We start from the raw sequence: 23,257 nt of genomic DNA, 5'->3' as shown, positions 1-23,257 counted from the left end.
TTACTGGAGAGGACTTTCCTGCTACCTCGAAAAGCAAAGGATGTTTTTTTTTCTTTTTATGAAACAGCTAAAAATTAAAGTTTAAGTCCAGAAAATGTTCCATTCATTAGAGAAATATACAATATACAGAATGTTTGCAAACTGCTTGTCCTAAGAAGAGAAAGTAATATCTTTTAAGCATTAGCCGGTTATTATAAATGTTTTATCATCATAGTTATGATGCATTGTTGTGTCCTTACATGTTAAAGCAACAACAAAATCTTATAAGCATAAGGAAAGCTAGCCTTGTTAAGATGTTACTTATTTTCATAAATTCACTAGTATCTATCACAATGTAGATTTAAATTTTATGTTAAAAATGTAGTCTTTGTAAAATCAGAGAATTCATAGAAAATGTGCCATTGTTGGCATCGTGTTTTCACAACATAAGGAGAAAAACTAATCAAGTTCAGAGATAATTTATCTGCATGAAAGTAAATGAGCAGTTTCACTAAGTGCTCATTTACTTGCCAAACTTAAACATAATACAGATTCAAGATAGTGAAAGATATTCTATTATGTTAACTTATATATTTGTCATTAAAAATATATTTCTCCCCAAATATTACTTACTAGTTTACCAAAGATAACGTTCTCCACTGAACACATAAATAATTTTTGTTTCTTGACTTCCATAATTCAGCTAATGGATCAAATCACTTCTCAATACTTAAGCTTAATATCCAAGTGATCTTTTAATATTTCCAGTCCTCATTCTGCATTAAATCAGTCAATATTTACTGAGTGTCCAGTTCCATTTTAGAGAAACCAGGAGGACAGCTAAGGACATTCAAGTCACAGGTTTTTAGGTCTAGTGTGTAAGACAATTGTTGAAACAATAAAGGTGTCATGCAGTTTCTAGAAGAGAGTTCCTAAAACCCTTGGAACTTCCTACATTTTGAGAGAGAAAAAAGTATGTTTCGTTATGCTAATGTGGAGACTTTCAGGAAGCACTTAAGGACAGGAGGAGACAACTATGTAATTAGGGGTTGGAACTTCCACCTCCGGCCCCTTGACATCTCCAAGGGGCTGAGAGACTGAAGGTGGATCAGTTATCAATAGCCAATGATTCAATTGATCGTACCTTTGTAATGAAGCATCAGTAAAAAACCTAAAAGGACAGGGTTCTGAGAGCTTCCGGTTGAGGAACAGGAGGACATCTCGGGGAGCAGCATGCCTGGAGAGGCCATGGGACCTTCACGCCCCTTCCCCATGCCTTGCCCCATCCATCTCTTCTATCCAGCTGTTCCTGAGTTCTATCCTTTTATAATAAGCCAGCGATCAATTAAGGAGGATATTTCTCTGAGTCCTCTGAGGGACCCTAGTAAATTAATCAAACCCAAATAAAGGGTTATGAGGTCACCCATTGATAGCCAGTTGGTCAGAAGTCCAGGTTTTCACATATGAAGTGAAGAGGAGGGTAGTTTTATGGGACCGAGCCCTTAACCTGTGAAATCTGATTATATACTTTGGCGAGATATTGTCAAAACTGACTTAAATTTAGTGAAGACTCAGCCCCTCTCCTGCTGTCAGAGGGGGGCTGACAGCATTGCTTCTTGGTGTGGGAAACCGCCCCCCACACTCCCAGGCTGGGGCCTGGTGCTCAGAACTGTGTAGTTGATCACCAAGTTAGCCCAGAAAGAAAAAACTAAACACACATGCTCATGTCAACAGGAAAAGGACTGTTTTCTAACAAATTCAATCTCCATTCATAACAATAATTTGTAAAAAAAAACAAAAACAAAACAGGAAAATCTCAGCAAAGATAGGGACTTCCTTAGTCTGCTAAAGGCATCTGAATAATCTAGAGCTCACATCAAACATGAGGACAAAAGAACACATTCCCTGAAGAAACAGTGGACGTGTTTATTCTCCCACTTTCACTTGACTCCCAGTCTCTCCGCACCCTTCTGTGCTCTTCCACGTCACTGCCGAGCACCCTCAGGACAGCAAATAAAGAGCCTGGGTCCCATCATTATCTCCACCAGAAATATGAACTTTTAAATTCATCATCTTTGCTAAAGACTTGAGATGTCGCAAGGGTACATTATGATCAGAGTTGATTCATGCAAAAGTATTTGTGCTCCCAGCTTCAAATTACATATATCAACTGTACTAGTCCTAAACTAGGTGACAAAACAATCGTCTGCAGAAGTGACATACGTTTTTCTGAATCCACATTGCTAAAAGCAGGAAGGTCTAAAAAGAATGGAAGAGGTGTAGACTAAAAATGTTATCAGTCTAGTGTTGATCTGAGAACCATTAACTGAATTTGTCAAGTGATGTGAATATAAGGTTTTAATAAGAACCAAATTAAGATTACATGTAAGAAGCAAATTTTAAATCATATGGTGATTTTCTGAAATAAAATATAATACTAGAGGGAACTAGAGCATCCATTATCTTCTGTTAATGAGAAAAGGAAAATAATATTTATTAAGGTGAATAGTGTGCCAGACACTATGCCAGATCCTTTCTAGGTGTTGCTTTCTTAAATCTGAAAAACAACCCTAAGAAGTTGTTTTCATTTTAAAATGAGAAAATGGACACTTAGAGTAACCTAATCCATATTATGATATCATGTTTTTATGTTGCCACTAATATCAATACTTAAGAATTTAAACTCCGAGGTCAGCCTGTGCTAGTTAGCCAGTTTACTTATTAGTTGAATCCAATGGAGATTCCGTTTCTCCATCAGAACATGAGAATAATATTTACTAGATTTAATGATGTAGGTGTTACATAAGAAATTGTCATTGAGACTTCCGCCAAGATGGAGGCATAGGTGGAAACACTGTGCCTTCTCCCACAACCAAGTTTGAATACAACAAATGTTTGGAGAACAAGGACACACCCAAACACCAGAAAACCGAATTACACGAAAGTCTGACAACTACGAACCGTTCAACGGGGACGGTAAGAGAAGCGGAGCCAGCAGCGGAGCTGGGTCGGGCAGGACAGATCCCCCAACCTAGGCGCGCGGGCAGCCCAGAACCAGTCAGGGTGTGGGGCAGACTGACCATGGTCACACATTCGCGCACAGTGAGATGGACCATGCAGGCCCCAGGGGGCAAACCCAGTGGTGGAGGGCTGACGGCAGTGGCACACTCGCGTGCAGTCGGACGAAATGCGTGGGCCTGGTGACGGTGGTGGCTGCGGCACCGGTGGGGGCCACAGAGGCAGGCGGCAGATGGGAAGCCATTGTCCCTCTTTGACCCCGCCCCCACATACAGCATCACAACCCAGCGACTGAGTTACCCCGCTCTAGTGAACACTTTAGGGCTCCGATCCTGCTACTTAACAGGCACAAACAGCCCAAAAGATGGCGCAAGAAGAACTCAAAGTCCCAGAGCCAATAACTCTAAGCGACCGAGAAATTGCCAGCTTCTCAGAAGCACAATTCAAGACACTATTTATCAGGATGCTCACAGAACTGGTAGATTATAGTCACAAATTAGAGGAACATATGAAGGCTAAACTAATTGAAATGAAGGGAGATGTCCAGGAAACCAATAGCGATGGAAAGGAAACTGGGACACAAATCAATGGAATGGACCAGAAGCAAAAACAAAACATTCGACCAGAAAGGAATGAAGAAATGAGAATTCAAAAAAATGAGGAGAAGCTTAGGAACCTCCAGGACATCTTTAAACGTTCCAACATCCGAATTATAGGGGTACCAGAAGGTGGAAAGAAGCAGCCACCAGTCAAAAACTTATTTGAACAAATAATAAAGGAGAACTTCCCCAGTCTGGCAAAGGAAATAGACTTCCAGGAAGTCCAGGAAGCTCAGATAGTTCCAAAGAAGTTGGACCCAAGAAGGAATACACCAAGGCACATCATCATTACATTAGCCAAGACTAAAATGAAGGAGAGAATCCTAGAAGCAGCAAGGGATAAGGGGACAGTCACCTACAAAGGAATACCCATCAGACTGTCAGCAGATTTCTCAAAAGAGACCTTCCAGGCAAGAAGGGGCTGGAAAGAAGTATTCCAAGTCATGAAATCCAAAGACCTACAGCCAAGATTGCTTTATCCAGCAAAACTTTCATTTAGAATGGAAGGACAGATAAAGTGCTTCTNATAGATAGGGGGAGGGTGAGAATAGTGGGGGAAATATAGAATCTAAAGAACTTGAGACACGTGGTTATAAACTAAGGGGGGAGAATGGTGGGGGAGGGAGTGTGTGGGTGGAGGGGAATGAAGGGGGGAATAGAACAACTGTAATGGTATAATCAATAAAATATATTAAAAAAATAAAAGAAAATAAAAAAAGAAAATGTCATTGAAGCGATTAGCATAAGGTCTACAACATAATAAGCACTCAAATGAGGTCAGATTTATCATTATTAACACAATAATAGGAAAGATTCCTTTATAAAGAGACAGTAAACATGCATAATAAGAGCAGGAATCATGGAAAGCTCTGCTTCATATTTTCGAAAGTGACAATGTCAGGCCTGGAATCTATTCTGCACCTTGGAAGCACTGTGCTCCTTCCACTGCTCTGTGCATGTGAATCCAAGACCTTTTGAAATCATTTATAACAAAGGGCACTTTACACACATCTGTGAACTGCCTTGATGGCTTTTTGGTTGGTTTCATTGTCACAGAAAAAAATTTTCAAGGACAAACTGAAAACACAATCTTTGGAAAAGTGACACTGACAAACTCTTACAAAACATAACAAAAAATATTTAGCAACATTCCATGAGCATTAATAGATGGGAAAATAATAAACTCCTATAAAGAAACAGAATAAGATTCTCAGTTCCTCTCTTTTTTTTTTTTTTTTTTTGGACTCAGCTCCACAAGCCTTGCTTTTGCATAAATGTCTCCAGAATTCTCCAGGGACTACTTTCTACCTAAATCAAACATTACAAACTAGAATATATTTAAGGAGATGCTTTGTATATATTCAAAATACATAAAATAAGATGTAACACTAGCAATATAAATCTTGTCAAAGACAACATCCGATTACTAGTCATTAGTACTAATAACAAAAAAATGTATAATAGGTATGGTCAGCAAAGCTGTGTTCTTTAAATATCTGAAAAAGACAAGAATTAAAAGATGTGGACAAAAACTGCTTTTGCCCTGGAAATATGACATCTCAAGTGTCAAGAGAAATTATATTTTTATAGCTTAGTTAGGAGCCCAGAGATATCAAGAGTTGGATGAAATCTTCATATATCTTTAAGACTTTAGTAAGGGTAGTTGATACAGCTACAGTAAAAGTTTAAATGAAGAAGGTTCCACAGTTGGCATGTATGAAGTGGAGACTAACTACCAATGCCCAGGCTCATTTCCAACAGAAGCCAAGGCGTCTGGAAAGCCAACTGACTGTATAAGATGGTAAATTTAAAAAAATAATAAAACATTCATCTGTCAGCATCAGTCTGATTGCAAAGTAAATGGCCGTTATTTCATAATTAGTGTCAATTACTGAAATAGTGTTTTCACAGTGATTCAGCTGTTAGCCATATTCTTCCAGAGCATTTCCTTCCAACACTTCTGCAAATTATTGCTGTAACAGCCACTCAATATTAAATCCGTGTGTCCATTAGTGATCACAGGAGCCTCCTCTCTCTTCTGTTCTACACTTATAAACAGTCAGGCAGAAAACATTTAACTTCTATAGTCACGATGTTTTGCATCAGTCCAAAGTTTATAGAAAGAGTGAAAGAGCTCCCTCACAAATAAGTGTGCTCTCTAATCTCATCCATAAAAGGCAAATCTCAGAGCCTTTCATTGTGATGTCTAATCTAGCTTTGCCTATCCTCAGCATCATTAATAAGCTCAGTTTTACTATTACAGTTTCTATCTTTCAACTTCATTACCCTGTTTTTCCTCACCAACAGTCTATGGAAGTGATCGTGTTATTACTAAAGGGCTTCATTGTATTTGCATTTCAAGTGATGACTCAGGTTGCTGTGGGTCCATGGGGAGCAAAACCAGGGAGCTGATACAAAAGGTCTTACAGGAGGTGCGTTGCCAAAGGCTGGGGGCATAAAAATAGTCTGGAATCCACTCCAGCTTCACATGCAAAGCTGAGCCCTCAGCCCAGAGCAGAGCCATCTGAAAAGAAGGGGTCCCCTATTCTTAGCCACACAGTCTTGGGAAAGGGAGCTTTTGCTACATTGTTTGATGGTGTGTGCGAATGTGAATAGACATTATGCAGGTAGCTAGTCACGTTTGTGTTCCAATAAAAAGGGTTTAAAATCTCTTTTCCTGTCAAACAGTAAATGAAAGAATACCAACACTACAGAAAGAATACTTAGTTGAAAGACAGACAGCCTGTGTATTAGCACAAGCACAGCCAATAGCTGCAGAGTATACAGGAGAGAAAAAACTCTCTCGCTGAGGCATCAGTCAATTGAAAACATTTCTGGGGTTTCAGGGGTCCCGGAGAATAATGGCGGCTGCCGAAATCTGAACCTCTTCACTCATTCCTGCAAAACCACACAGATGGAACATCAGAGAGCACATAAAACCATTCTCAAAAATAACCTGAAAATTGAGAATACTCTTAAGTCTATATGTAAGTCAAGAAATAAACATCCAAATCTTGCAGAGACACTTCCCAACACACTACCTAAACAGTCAAATAGAGACTGCATGGAAAAAGGGGGAGCTATTCTAAGCTAGAGGTAGTGAAAAAAAGTACATAAAATCACTTCCCCAGAGAGAAATGCCTGCCTGAAGTAGAGAAAATACTGGACACACAGCCGTGACCCAGAGTCAGCGCAGTGCTACTAAGGAATTGAACAGAACAGGCTTGAATGTGTGCACAGTGATAGAAACAGTCTCCTATAGGCACTGTGATGGTGGGATTGAAGAAGGGACATTGAAGGGAAGATGTCTAATTACAGAAGAGTTGTTAAAGTAAAGAAGAAAGCATAGTAGAAATTGAATATTACAAGAAAAAAAGTATGATCTTAAAAGCAGAACCTTATCTCCCCCCACAAGCAAGATCTCAGTCTTTTAACCACGCACTGTTTTGTCTCCCAACATAAGGTGCCTGTGAACCAAGTGACTTTGGGAACCATGAAAATCTTTCACCAGAAATATATGGAAATACTGTTATTGCTGGATGAGAAAGAGAGGACTTTTATAATGAAAAAGGCAGGCACCATTCATATGAAGCTATAATAAAAGAATAAAACAGGAAATGTACATCAAAACATGTGAGTCTATAAAAACACTCAGAGGGACAGAACACAAGGCAGAGGGAAATTGTAGTGCAGTACACACTTGAAAATAATGTTAAGCAAGCATTTGCAGATATGAAGGAATAACTTTAATAAAAAATTCAGCATCTCAGAAAATAGACAAAAGCAATAATGTGTGGAATAGAAGGTGAGCTTAAGAAGAAATTTTAAAACAGACAAAATATCACATAATTAATACTAAATAGATGGATAATCGATGGGCAAATATTTGTTTGAAAATATGATATGAGGCACTCAGATGAAATGAAAATGGTTAAAAGAAATGAAATAAAGATAGAATTTTAAAACAACAAAACAAACAAGCAAGCAAAATATAACCAAAGACACTGAAATAGAGAACAGGCTGACAGTGACCAGAGGGGAGAGGGGAGAGAATTTCCGGGGAAATAGGGGAGGGATTTAGAGGAACATATATAAAGGATACATGGACAACAACTGAGAAGGGTGGAAATGGGAGGGAGGGGGGAGCACGGGGGTGGATTGGGATGGGAGTAATAGACAGAAAACTGTACTTGAAAAATAATTAAATAAAAACTGGGAAAAAATAAAACCTCAAAAATAAAGGGATATGTAAAAGATCAGCTCAAAAGTGAGCCAATGAACATATTTAGCCCCAGCTAAACTGGGGAACAGAGCTAATAATACAGGTAGAATCTGAGAAAACTCTACAGGCTGACTCATGATACATTCTCATTGATGATTCCTCTGTGCAAGGCTCACTTTTATTTAGGCATTAATTAATTGTTTTTAATAATTCAATGCAATGTTGAGCCCTCAGCCCAAAAGAAAAACTAAAACTTTGGCAAACCTACATTCAACCATGTGGTCTCACCCCTCTCATTAATCCAACACCCAGTCCCTCCCTAAATCAATAAAAAACCATTCTGAATTCCATGTTGGCCACTGCATCCTTGATTTTATATTGTATTTATATGCATTACTAAAAAGCATGTGTGTATAATAAAGAGCACAAAGAGAAGACATATGTGTACAATTATATGTATATATACATTTTAATGCTTTTAATTTTATTAAAATGTTTATTGTTCTACATGATCACCTGAATTCACTTTTCTAACTTGATATTTTATTCCTAAGATTGCATATTATTGCATGTAGCTTTGGTGCATTCATTTTAACAGCTATGTAATAATAGTTATTATATGACTTCATCACAATTTATTTACTTATCTACTCTCCTTCATATGGACAGTTGTGTTGCTGTTTATATTATTTTCAAGTGTTCATTACATCAAATGGTGATGCAATGACTCTAGCTCAACAGGAGAAAATTGTGAATGTTCTGCTAGATTAAACTTCTAAAGAACAAAAATGCAAAACATAATTCTTTTAGTGTCAAACCAGATGTTGTACAGAATAGTCAACATATTTCTAAAAGTATCATATGAAACCAAAAACCAGATATAATTCTCAAACAGTAGCAATAAATAGAAACTGTCCATACACGGAAAACCAAACAGAACAGACTATATTTGAATCGAACCACACAACATGCAGACCTTTCGAGTTCTTCAAACTTCATGTCTGACTTCTCAGAAAAAATTTGGAGGAGAAGGCAGAGGCTTTATTCATCTCCTTCCCTGTCCCTAGGTGCTTCTAGCACTTTCTTCAAAACATAGCAAGTAAGTCTCAAATAAAGAATAATTAATAACTGAATGAGGGAATAAGTTACCTAATGTATCTTTTCAAACCAAACAGAAAGATACTATTTTTTCACAGCATTATTAGAACATTGTTCATTAGTGGTTAACAAGTTTAAAATTAAAATATAAAGTATTTATTCAAAACTGATATTTGTTTTATTGCCAGAAAGCCCAGTACAATTTACATCATGGTCTGCTGTTGAGAAATCTCTTTAATTCTTGGTGTTAATTATTTTTATATACTTATTTACACTCACAAAGTTCTTCCACTTTCTAGAAATCTAGAACACATTCACATACTCTCCATTTTTTCTTTAAAATAAAGGTGCTATCTTAGTAATCTCACCCTGAAAGTTAGAGTACAGTATTCCTTCCAGAATAATTTGTGCATGTACAAGTTACTTCATAACTTTTTAAACAAAGAGTTTATTTACTTTTATAAAAATATTATCATCTAAATTATATTCAAATAAAAACATATATTATAAACTAAAGCAGAAAAATATTTATGTAAATTATCAAGAAGTTTTCACCTGAAGAATTCAAAAGAATACTTTTAAAAAGAAAATAAATTTGCAAGAGGCCATGCTGTTCTTGAACTACAGAAAACACTAAAGAATGATTAAATTTTTAAAATATAGTCACCTAAAAAGTAAAATAAATCACAAAATGGCTGGTGTGAAAACTAGAGATGAGATATGTCCAGATTACAATAGAAGAAAATGCAAAAATCCACTAGAACTAGGAAGAAATATCACAATCTATAATGAAACACACCTATTACATAGCAATTACTGTTTTGATCTTAGGAATATGATTACCTTAATAAATGAAGATTAATTTATCTTCATTTTCCCCAGAGTGTCCATCAATAAGTACATCTAGTTCACTGATGTAATGCAGAAAAAGTTCTGTGATAAAAAATTTTTGATATCTGAACACACTCAAAAATTTTAGCTTATTGAATCATCTATGTATCTTTTGAATCTAAAAAAATAAAAGTAGCTTTGAATTCATGGTGTAGATAGGCAATCAGACAAGGCAGTTTCAAGGATCCTGAGCAAATTCCATTTATACCAATAGTAAAATTGACAGAAGTCTTTCACAACTAGTTCCTTATTTTTATCATTTACTCTTGCTTGCTCACACTAATTCAACTTAAACGACTCTGCTCCAAACACAGCTCCACCACATGCATTGTGGTTGGTTGGAATGCAAAAACAAGAGCACATTCTGATTGTGTACAGTAAAGACCAATGCTATCATGTCTGTAAATTATTTTGAAATACTTTCCATACAGAAGGCGTGATGTTATCGAGGTGTTGGGCAGTTTAAGCTGCACTCCAGGGACAGTCGGTAAGTTTCCTCATCAGTAAGTCTCATGCCCAGAAAGGCCTCTCAAGAGTCAGCTTCTACAAGTACAGCTCTTTCTATCTTGGACCATAGCAAAAATATTGCTAATTCACGAAAAAAACATTAGAAATTGGTTTTCATGGCTAAAATTGGTAGCTTATGAGAATGGATATTTAAAAGGACTCTCCTTGGCAAAATATATATTTCTCTTAAAGTAGATGGATTCAATAGGATAGAGATTGCCCCTAATCAAACGTAAAATTTTTATCATATTCTTCATTCTATTCTTATAGGCACACCTATGGACCCATATTCCAATAACAGCAGATGGTGGGCTCCATCACTGAGTCTAAGGAATCTTTCTTGACTTGAATTGACCTAGTTTTTCAGGTAATTAGACAAGCGCTGTGTTAGGGCATCACTGTTTGCTCAGGAGGAACCTTTCATGCAAGATGCACTCCTGGCGGCTAAATGACTAAAAAGTGAAATGTCTTTGAACTCACAGAACGAGTTGTGGTGCTGTTTAGTGCTAGTTTGCTCTGCAGCCTCCGTACAGCCACATTTGGTTCAGGACTCTCGTTACGACCTGGTAGACAGCTTACGGAAGACTGGCTAACCCTCCCCTACCATTAAGTATAGACTCTACTGTCAAATGACAAAACCAACACAATTTGTCAACCTGTCTGATGTTCCTTATTCAAAGGGAAACAATCCATGAGTTGGGGTAATAGATTGACATGCCAGCAGTAGAACCCTTCTCAAGGGAATATAGGCAAAAGCGAGTCTTATAACGGGTTAGAGGAGGCAGCGTGGAAACAGGGCATGGTTGACAAGGAGGCCAGGGATTCCTCACAAGGCTATTTTCCATGGTGAGGTAAGTCAGCTAAAGCTGAGCTGAAGGACTGTGATTGATGTACGGCAGGTTTCCTTGACAGTGCAGGCAGACTTAGGTTTACACTCGTAAAGTGGGCCGGGCCACTGAGGGTGTCCCCATATTGTGGGTCTTGATATACAAATTAAGTTTGTCACTACGAAACATAAATAAATAAAAACTTTAGTTGTGCTTTAATTAACAAGTTTTAACTAGCACTTGACAGTAACACAGAGACATGGGTCTGTGCCAAGTAAGTTCTCAGCATTTTAACATCGAAGAGGTGTCCAGATAATATAAAATCACCCTGAAATTGATACCACAGAAGGGAATGGCCCTTTAGTCAATACCTAAAACATAATGTTTGTTTAAAGGTGCAATATCACACGTTCTCTGTTAAGTACTATTTGACTCCAGGATAAGTAGTAAACAAATGCAATGACAGTATTATTTGATGACATTCAATTGTTAATTCATTCATTCCACTAACACTCGTGAGCATTTTCCACAAGTTTCATTTTACCATGTAAAGTAGTTTATTATATGTAAAAGATTTCATTTCTTCTTTTTAAAATTTTTTTAAAGATTTTATTTATTTTTAGAGGGTGGGGAAGGAAAAGAGAATAAGAGGGAGAGAAACATCAATGTGTGGTTGCCTCTTGCATGCCCCCTGTTGGGGACCAGGCCTGCAACCCAGGCATGTGTCCTGACTGGGAATGGAACCAGCAGCTCCTTTGGTTCTCAGGCTGCGCTCAGTCCACTGAGCTACACCAGCCAGGGCAGATTTCATTTCTTCTTAATATTTCTGTGCATGGCAAGAAACAGAACAGACTAGCTATGATAGTATCAGGGGATTTTTTTTTACCTAAGAATCTGTTGATTTCCTTCAGGTTTTAGGAGAAAAGTGTGGCTACTCTAGTCCATGATACTCAGTAACATTTTATGGTATGTAATTCTCAGTTTACAAGAAACACCTGTATTTGGCTGCCAACTTAAATTACTCAACCAGACTGGATAGGAAGTAAGGTTGTTCAAGATAGGAAATTTCCTGGGGTAAGATTCAAACACTACTTTTCTTGTGAAGTTGTTTGTTTTTGTCAACAGTTTCTCTTCCAAAGGAGTGCTTGATTATTGCAAGATGAAGAAGAATTCAACTAAGTTTTAACATTAAGTAATTAGGCAATCCATTTAGGATAACAGTGAAAAGGGCAATTAAAATCTAGCACTTGTTCAGTGAGCAATGATCTGCTAAAGGCTAAAGGCAACAAATGCATACAAAATGGAAAAGGGAAATACAAAGCACATTTTATTGTGCACAGAAGTGAAACAAAAAAATGCTGATATATAGAAAACAAAGGAAAAAAGTAACACTAATTTCACCTCCATACAACTGGGGTAATTCAATTTCAAACAAATAAAGTGTAAGATATTGTTTTATAATACTTGAAACAAAAATAATAATTAAATATAGATTAAACATAGATTTTACATGTTTAAGTTGAATTTGCCAGGTAGTGAAAGAAATCTCCAAATTTCTAGTTTTGCAAAAAGATAAAAGAATACTTTTATTTTTTATTAGAGGATTAAATCTAAGCATGTCTACTGAACTCCATGCCAGTTAATATATTGAATTAAGTTAATTGTAGACTCATTAAACATTTTAAATTATTTTGACAAATTCTGGGAGTATTAGAATGATATCAAAATAGTAGAGGAAGTAGAGAAATCTTCATAAATTTAAATGACTGATTAATTAAAACCAGTGAAACAAAAATAGAAGTGATATGCATATAAAAGAGATAATGAGGAAATGACAGATCATTTAAAGATAAAATGGTGCTTAGAAAAACCCATTTCTACAATACTATGGATGAGACACAGTAACATTGTCATAGCAATGGATATGTTACCAATTTTATGCTTGAACAGGTCTCGATTATCTTATTTCATTCTCACATCAAAACTATAAAACTGCTCATTCTTACCTTCATTTTACTAATAAAAAGTTAGTTGCTTCATGTATCTACTCATGTTACCTGAGCAGCATTTATCATGATCTGAGATCTACCACAGACTTTTTTACTTTGTTTAATATCTTTTAAATTCTAACTGGCTATTGTTTGAGAATGCTTTTTATATCTTGCTTTGAGATGCCCAATTATAAACCCTATGTTTTCCATAGAGACAACGCCACATATAGGCAACATCAATATATGGGAACCGGACAAGCTTGCTTCAAATGTGAAGAATTCTAAACAGACCTTTTTAGAGACAAAGGAGTGGGGTATGATTCTTGGAAAAAATTGAGATTGTCTAATAATGGCATGTTTAGCTTTGTCATACTCAATATTCATTCTGCCTAGACAGAGGGCCATTCCTTCACTCTTATATGGCCTGAAAGGAAGCCATTGGGCAGATTTGCTTCATTGATGTGAGACCAGAGAAAGCATTACACAAGAGTATGTCCAGTGATGGAACAGCAAATGAACCATGGTAGGTTTTCAGCAAATTCATTATTACTTCTAACCCAGTGATGGAACAGCAAATGAACCATGGTAGGTTTTCAGCAAATTCATTATTACTTCTAACCTCAATAGCATCTTTGCTGCGTGTTTAAAGTCCCCATAGAATGTCTTTAAGTGTTGGTTGAGCTCTAAGACAAGGAATGTGCAAATATAGATAAGAGAGCCTAAAACTGACAGCAACACAAGGCCTCTTACTTTTTCTGCACGCTTTGTAACAATAAATCTGCACTTAAAGCAAGAGAAAGTTGTAAACAGGACTTTTATTAAAGCTCATGATTTAACCCTTTAGAAGTCATATTTGAAAACTGGTGATAATTATGACTTTCAATTAAAAATAAAAATTTCATCAGAAAACTTTGACAAGCCAACCATACAAATAATTCACATGCATGTGTGTGTTTGTGGGTAATTGTAGACGTATGTCTCTGTGTATGCATGTCTCTAAACTGGCTCAGGACCTGACACATTAGAAAAATAAATAACTTCCAATGTGACAAAAATGCATCAAGCATTTTAGGAAGGAATGAAATAAACATATTTTCAATGAAGTCTAAAAATATTTGAATATTTTAGTTCAAATATTTTAAATAAATTTGGTTGGGATTATATATTTTAAATTTTCTTAATATGTAGTTTTTGTTATTTTTTTAATTACAGTTCACATACAATATTATATTAGTTTCAAGTACACACCTCAGTGATTAGACGTCCTGTAACTTATTAAGTGATCATTTTGATAAATCTCACACTCATCTGACATCCTACATAGTTATTAGAATATTATTGACTACATTTTCCATGTTATACTTCACATCCCCATGACTATTCTGTAACTACCAATGTGTACTTCCTAATCGCTTCACCTTTTTCACCGATCCTCCCCACCCACCTCCCATCTGGCAATCATCAAAACGTTCTCTTCATCTATGAGTTTGTTTCTGTTCTGCTTATTCACTTATTTCGTTTTTATAGATTTAAATGTTGATAGATATGCATGCATTGTTATTTTATTGTTCATTTTTATATTTTTTCTTTCTTTTTAAAGAAGACCCTTTAACACTTTATCTACTACCTATCTGCTGGTGATGAACTACTTTAGCTTTTTCTTATCTGGGAACCTCTTTCTAAGTCTTTTGATTTTAAATGATAGCTTTGCTGAATAAAGTAATCTTGGCTGTAGGTCCTTGCTTTTCATTACTTTGAATATTTCTTACCAATTCCTTCTGGCTGCCAAAGTTTCTGTTGAGAAATCAGTTGACAGTCTTATGGGAGCTCCCCTACAGGTTACTGTTTCTTGTGCCACTTTTAAGATTCCCTCTCTGTCTTTAACTTTGGGCATTTTAATTATGCTGTTTTGGTGCGGACTCTTTGGGTTTATTTTGTTTGGAAATATCTGCACTTTCTGCACTTCTGTGTCTATTTACTTCACCAGGTTAGGTAAGTTTTCCATCATTACTTTTTCAAATAAGTATTCAAGTTCTTGTTCTTTCTCTTCTCCTTTTGGCAACCCCATGAATGTGAATGTTGGAAAGCTTAAAGTTGTCCCAGAGGCTCCTAATACTATCATCCTTGTTTCTGGATTCTTTTTTAATTTCACTTTCCTGATTGGGTGACTTTTGCTTCTCTTATATTTCAAATTGTTGATTTGATTCTCAGCTTAATCTACTCTACTGTTAATGCTCTGTAAATTATTCTTCATTTTAGATAGTGTATCCTTCATTTCTGGCTTGTTCTTTTTATGGTTTCCATCCTTTTTTATGCCGTTGAAATTCCAAATTCATTTACTCTTCCCCTGCGTTCATTGAGCATTTTTATAACCAGTGTTTTGAACTCTGCATCCACTAGAATATTGGTCTCCATTTTGCTTAGTTCTTTTTCTAGAGTTCTATACTGTTCTTTCATTTGGGCCCTGTTTCTTTGTCTCCTCATCCTGGCAGCCTTCCTGTACTTGTTTCTATGTGTTTGGTAGAGCTGTTATATGTCCTAGCTTTCCAGATTGACCTAATGTAGTAGGTGTCCCGTAGTGTCCAGTGGCACAGCCTTCTCATTCACCCAAGCTGGGCACTCCAGGTACACCACCCCCATGTGTGATGTGTGCACCATCCTGTCGTAGTTGACCCTTAGTTGCTGTTGGCAGATCAATGGGAGGGATTTATTCCCAGGTTGATAGGGTGCAAGGACTGGCTGAGTGACCACCATGGAAAATCAGCTGTTCAGGACCCACCCTATGAAGAAGGGCTTACTTTATTGGGGCTTTGGTCCCCACTGAGCCTGTCCCTTTTGTGTGTCACTTATTGAGGTGGTTGGATAGTGATGCTTTGACATGGTCCAAAGCTTTACAAATATTTCAAAGGTGTGAAATAGAAGTGAAAGCAATTATTTAGCACAGTTCACAGAAAGATGACATAATAAGATAATTTTAAAAAGGAAAAAGTCCTTTATGTTACCCCCAAAACATCATAATTTCATTAAAAAAGAGAGTAAGTGAAATATAATTTCCATGTTAGTAGCTTTGATTCCATTAATATAATTAACAAAATCTTATATTGACCTATAAAATATGTGCATTTGGCAAAAGACTTGAGGACTAATGTTAACTATAGTAGCAACAATAATAATAATAGTTAATACAATTTGGCAATCACTGTTCTAATTTACCTAATTTTATAATAACACTGTGAGATAAACATTATTATTCTAATTTTATATATGAAAGAACTGAGGAAAAGGGAAGCAAAATAGAATAATAATGACTAATCATTTGTATTTTTGCTACTAAATATATCTAATACTATAATGTAATAATTCACATCAACATAGCACCTGCTAGTCATGCAATAAGAAGTTACTGTTTTAGCTACTATTAATAGTATAATATTAATACTATACTATTAATACTATAATAAGGTTATTGCAATGCATAATTATTTCAAAATAAATATGCCCATTCAATAGATTTGCTTGTAATTAGATCACATTTTATGTTAATACACCATTGGTTTTATAACTCACACCGGAGAATACATGATAATAGCTGATATCTATGGACAATTCATTGATTATAACATTCAAAAGTAATTTATTACTGCATATATTCAGGATAAGAACAATTCTAGGCCCTGGAGATATAGCCAAGAGTAAGGCAATTAAGGCCACTCCACAAGGAACGTAGTTCTAACGAGGAAGGAAATTATAATAAACAAACTTCATGTATCATCAGGGCTCTCCAGAGATGAAATCAATACTGCAAATAGATGGATCGATAGATAGATAGACAGATAGATCATAGATAGATAGGGATGTGGCAGACCCTGTCCAGCAGAGTCCGCCTGTTGTGGCTGACGAGGAGAATCAATGCACAGGCGACAACAATCCTGTGGGGAAAAAGGGAACAGGCACGACTACTCTCTCAAGGGGAGAGTGCCCATGGGTGCCTTGGCCACTCCCTCAAGAGGGGAGCACCCCGGCCCATGCCTAAGCAGGCTTTTATTATTTTCCTGGGGTCTTACATCAGAGAAAGATTTATTATCTATCACATAGAATATTATTGTCTACATTTTAGGTATAATCAAGAAAATAAAAATAACATGCCGAGGGGAATGGCAATGAGCTCATTAGCCCTATCCTTGGGAGAACTCATGCAGGCTTTGGGAATTACCTTGAAGATCGACAATACACATTTGTTGTTTTAGACCAAGGTGATGAAGTTTTAGCAAGAGCAAGCCATAACAATCTGTATGCATTTTTTTGGCCCGATTCCCACGGGAAAACTCAGTTTGAGGTCTGGCTCCTGCCCACCACTTCGCTTCTGTAGGTTTTCCATACAGAGCTGAGTCACATTTGCCAGGCCAAGACAAACTGGTCCCCTACATAGGGGAATAAAGGGATTTATTGTCAGGAACTGGCTCATGGCCTTATGAAGATTATGGAGTCTAGAGAGTCCACAATATGCAGGGTGGACTGACATCCCGGAGACCCAGAAATTCCAGAAGAACTGATGTTTCGGTTTAAATCTGAAGGCCATCTCCTTTTGCTGGGGTTGGGAAAGGTCAGCCTTTTTTTAGTCAGGCCTTCAGTTCATTGAAGGAGTGTCATATTAAGAAAAATCTGCTTTACTCAAAGTCCATTGACTCAAGTGTCCATCTCACTAAAATACACCCTCACAGAAATTCCCAGAATAATGTTAAACCAACTATCTAGTCACCCCATGGCCCAGCCAAGCTGACCCAAGATTAACCATCACACAGTAAAATAACATCTTGGAGAGCAGTGGGATTTGAGTGGTCAGGACGTCCTCCCTTGGGAGGTAATGACTGAGATGAGATCTGGATGACAAGAAGTGGACACCCAGGGACAGCCTGTGGGAAGGAAAGTAACTCAGTGAAGGGAAAGAAATGTAGAGTCAAGGAACAGGACAGAGGCCTGTGTGATTGGAGCCCTGGCGACAAGGCAGACAAGGAATGGTACCAGACAGGATAGAGAGAGGTTGTACGAGCCAATGAAATTAAAATTGAGTGGGATGGAAAGTTTCTTCGTAGTTCCCAGCAATGGACAGCCAATAAATCCAGGAAGTCAGAGTTGGCTCCAGCAGAATTCTCCCTCACCAGCTATTTGTATTGTTTGAAATAATGTTCCTCTACCTATAATCAGTTACTAGCAGCCCACAGACATTTACTGAGTACCAATTACATGCCAATGACTAATCATGGGAGAGTCAAAGAATAATGACACAGCATCTCCTCTCTCGGTGCATTTCAATCCCAGGCATTGAGAATATTACAAAAACATAATTGTCCTTATATTTATCCCCCAGTCAGAAATTATCTTGTGGTACAAAAACTTCTGGTTAATACCTGGGATTGCTAATTCTGGAGAACTAGTGATGAATTTATGTAAGCAAACAAAACCAAAGATAGAGTTATTAATTTTTTAATGCTTAAAAATATTTTTGCACTTACTGACAAGGGTTTATTTGAGTTCATTATGTAAGGCAATAAATTTTACTTTCAGACTACCTATGAATATTTGAATAAGGCAATCGAACATATTCTGTATTAGCATAATTTAAATTAAATTACACCCATAATGAACAAAGCTAAAAAACACAAATAAACTTGAAATCTTAAGTAACAAATTCTGGCTTTGACTCAATGGAAACTTGCTTTTCATTTTTAAAAGTCTCAGTTTAACAAACGTTATATTAATAAAGAGATTCAAGAGGTTTAAAGTCCTATTTTATAAACATTGCCCTCTGTTAAAAAAATCTACCTAAGTAACAGATAAAGAGGTATAATTGTAGATATGGGCACTTCTACCGAGCTCCATACGGTATATGTGCTTCTTTTTCATTTGTGGTTGCCAGATCAGCACTTTCCTATTTCAGTGTATTGCGTATTTCAATTCCAAATCATCACAGGAGCAGGGCCTAAGCTTCCCATTTATAACATCTCCTGAATATTCATACAAATTGCCTTTGAAAATACTCTCATTAAAAAAGAAGTGAGGAATAGTCCTTGCAAAGCACTTTAAAAATATGAACCTTTGTGTAAATGCTAAGTAGCATTTTTATTAGTGTTAAACATTAAACCATAGCGGAGGGAGCAATGAACTTAGATTTATGGCATGGCCAAGGAAGAAAAATATTTTCATAAGGAGCATCAAAGGACACTAGAAGGAGACTCAGGGAACAAAGCCACACAATGCCGTAGCACAGGAAAAGGGTACTGAGGAGCATGCCAGGCGGTATTGCAGGAACCCAGTCTAGATTTCTGACGCTAAGGTGCAAAACCTTAACGTCGACAATAATGATGAGAGTAATGGGCTGAGGAGGAAAGTCATCTAAGCCGTTTGAAAATGGAAGCCCAATAAAGAGTAACCCCCAATTAGACTGTTAGTCACCCAATTTTATAAGGGTAGTCCAGTATTTGGCATGTCTTTTAGGGGACATGCAACAATTTGACTTGCTTTATCAATTTGTATAAAGTAACGTTGTTAGAATCTTCTAATGAAGGTGGTGGCTCTGCCATCTCTAACTCAACTAGCAAAAATGCCCTTTTTCTCTTAGTCACCTCTCCTCTGTTGACTCCAAGCAGTTCAAGTTTGGGGATCGTTATTTTTATTAAGAGTGAGTTCTGGCAACTCTTGATTTGTTCCTGGATGGCCCACTGGTGAAAGGCAACTCTTTTACAAAGTCCAATCCAGGAAAGATCTTTCGCTTCCCATGGCTACGGAGCTAACACACAACGCCGCAGTCAGGGCCTTGGGAGGCTACTGTACCTTGGGCCTGGATGGGACCTAATACTCCAGGTGATCCTGCTCGGGTCATTCAAGCAGTGAGAAACGATAGTCCAGCCCTCGGGGCCGTGCATGACGATTGCCTGTACTCTCAAAAGTATTGCCTTTACAAAATCCACTACACAGCTCTATCATTACGGCCCACGTTCTCCCTAGGGAAAGTTATTCAGGTGAAGTTAAGTTGTCCTCCAACTTATGTATTCAGAACCACTTTTGTCCTGTGACAATGTAGTTCTATGCAGGAGCAAGCACAAGGGATAAACATCATCTATGTTGCTTTTTAAAAACTTCAGCATCTTCCTTGATCCCCGCTCCCACTGAGTCTAGCTCAGGGCAACCCAAGTTCAGGCTGAGAGGACTATTTCTTTCTCAGGGAGGAGGCAATGCAGTTCTGTGTCTTTGTTTGCTGGTTTGTTTGGTTTTTGTTTTATGTTTTATTCTTCCCTAGCAGAAAGTCTCTAGGCTCCACACACAAATTTCACCATTCTCATCCCATAAGCTTTCACGGTTCCTATATTTCCTTTCCATCTGCTCGCTCTCTCTCTCTCTCTCTCTCTCTCTCGCACACACACACACACACACACACACACAAATTTTAAAGTTTGGCTTTTGTAGTTCTATTTACATGGTTTATTCTATTATATTATAATGTCACCACACAAAAAATTATACCAAGTGTATCATTTTAATACAAATTATGTCTCTCAGGGATGATGTAAATTATTGCTGAACCTTTAATAGCATCTCTTTTGGAGTTATACAGATCATTATTAAGCAGGTACAATATTTTTGTTGAAATCATTAATTTTGAAATGCTTTCTAGTGTTATTTGTGAGTGTTAAAGGTCATTATGATCAATACTCTATGGTAGGATAATTTAAAAACATAACACTTTAGTTTGTATCTTAAGATATTTTTTGATTGGAGAAATGCATCATCTAAAAGACATGCATTTGATTAGAAATTATTTAACAGAACGCCTGTCCCTTGCATAAACACGAGCTACCCTGGTCCTCTGTGCCAGCCGCTCAAGGCTGGGACCTGGTTCCCTGCCTCTGTCCACTCTCTCTTGCCTACTGGCCTGATTATCAGGCCTACCTGTCTCCCCCTGGGTAATAGGCCTTTTATACAAAATGTGGTCATTGTTCCTGAGCCACAGATCTCCTCTCAGGTCTTAAGGCTGTATTTTACCTTCCTGCTAATGTCTCTTCAGACTGTGGAGTTAAATATAAGGCTTTATTTCATTTTAACTATATAATATTAAGCTTGGTAGAAGGGTAGCAGGTGAGGTTCTAAATCCTTTTTGTCTGTACCAGATCCCACCAACAAACTCCCACCCAAACAAACCGGGGCCATCTAAGGTAAACTTACTTCATGACAGGTGTCCAAATGGCAAATGGGAAGCTAGTATAATGGCAGCTGATGTTGCTAAGCTAAGAACAACACGTTCAGAACAAGAGAACTGGATCAGATTCCCAAAAAAAGTCTGAAATAAATGCAGGGACTGAACATATCTATTCATGTTGAATGCTAACTGCTCAATAAGCCACTTAAATGATGAAGAGACTGAAGAATTAAAGTCAAGTAAGTATGCTTAAATTAATTACATACATAAAGGGAAAACCAAAGTCATAAGGGAAAGCAAAAGTCTGTGAAAACAGAGCCGGCAGATTTGGAAGAAAAACAGCTTTTGGAAACCCCACAGTTAATGGGATGAAATATTAACTGCATCGATACAGCAGCACATTGAAGATAATGAAGAGAAAGTTAGTGAAGTAGAAGATATATGAGGAGAATCACCCAGAAGGAGGCACAGCCATGAAGAACAGACATTAGGAAAATATTTGCTCCATGAAGGGTAAAATGTGAAGCTCTAACATATCAGAGAATTTCAGAAAGGAGAGGATAATAGCAATATTATTGAAATTATAAAAGCTAAAAAAAAGCCCAGAGTTAATATAGAAAATTTGTATTCTCAGACTGAAGAAACACATTTAATCCTGAAAAAATAAGTAAATGAAAATCCACAGTGTTCTTAATTGCAGAACACCAAAGGCCATTAAAAGGTATACTTAAAGGAACCAGATACATAATAAAGATAATCCACAAAGAAAAAGAAAATAACAGATAATGAGCAAACAGGAGATGGGTATCTTGCTAAAAATTGATAGTAAATATATTTTAGATGGAAGAAAGCAGTGTTCAACTGAAATAAACGCATGCCTTAATTACTGAAGAAGGAACTTTAAGACAGAGTGGGCACAAGAGCTAAAGATGAATGTTAAATTTGGATTGGTGGCGGGGGTGGGGTGGGTTATGACCACTGGGTGGAGCTGTTGCTGGAGGAAATAGGCCTCCTCCCCTTTCCTTTGACAGAGAGCAGAACCTCTAGGCCCAGGGATAAGCAGGACTGAGCCCGCTGAGCAGCAAGAAGCTACAAAAGATGGGATCTTTATCCATGTACCCTTGTAAGATTACAAGGGCCCAGAATTCTTCTGGGGTTGGAAGGGGATATTAGCATAGGCAGCTAGTTAAGTATTAAAATAGGAAGGAACCAAACTAGCTAAACTTGACTAAGTCTGGAAGCTACAGCTTCACAGATACCCCAGCAGACAGATGCATCCTCTGTCAAAGAGACATTAATCCCAGAGCCGGCAGGAAAGACCAGTTTTCCGATCTCTTCAGGAACAACCAGCTTTTTTGCAGGGATTACTGAGAAGAGAAATAAACAGCAAGGGCAAAATTTGTTTGCTGGGCGCAGGTACAGTAGGAGCAGAGATGTGGCAGGGGAAGATCCTTCCACAAAGGTCAGGCACAGCAGAAGCCAGATGGCAAAGCAGAACCTTGAGGCGTATAGCCTAACTCTGAGGCATGCATTGTCGGAGCCCAAAGGGCAACTATAGAGGGGAGGAATCGAACCTAGGAAAATCTTGAGAAAGGATGGGATAGGATAAGGGCATGGAACCCTGCAAGGTCCAGGAAAGGGATTGTTTACAGGGAGGGCTCAGCACAGCCCCAGGAAGAATTTGGAAAGAGGTTGGATAATTTAAAAGACAGCCTGCTTGTTCCCCAAACCATGAAAATGTCTGGAGATTAGCAAGGACCAAGGGGCAGTTGCTACTAGAGCCGGCCGTCCCCCTGCATCCTTGAGAGTGTATCATTTTTTCACCCCAATAAACTTTGCCACCGCACTCAAACTTCTCCCATGCGTGTGTCCCTGAACTTCTTTCTCATGATTCCCCAAGGATCTATTTTCTCCACAACAGAAGAAACACA

The sequence above is a fragment of the Sturnira hondurensis genome, unplaced genomic scaffold (assembly GCF_014824575.4).
Source record: "Sturnira hondurensis isolate 20B ecotype Veracruz unplaced genomic scaffold, ASM1482457v3 Scaffold0015056, whole genome shotgun sequence".
Lineage (NCBI taxonomy): Eukaryota > Metazoa > Chordata > Mammalia > Chiroptera > Phyllostomidae > Sturnira > Sturnira hondurensis.
Note: the sequence above shows the minus strand (reverse complement) of the source record.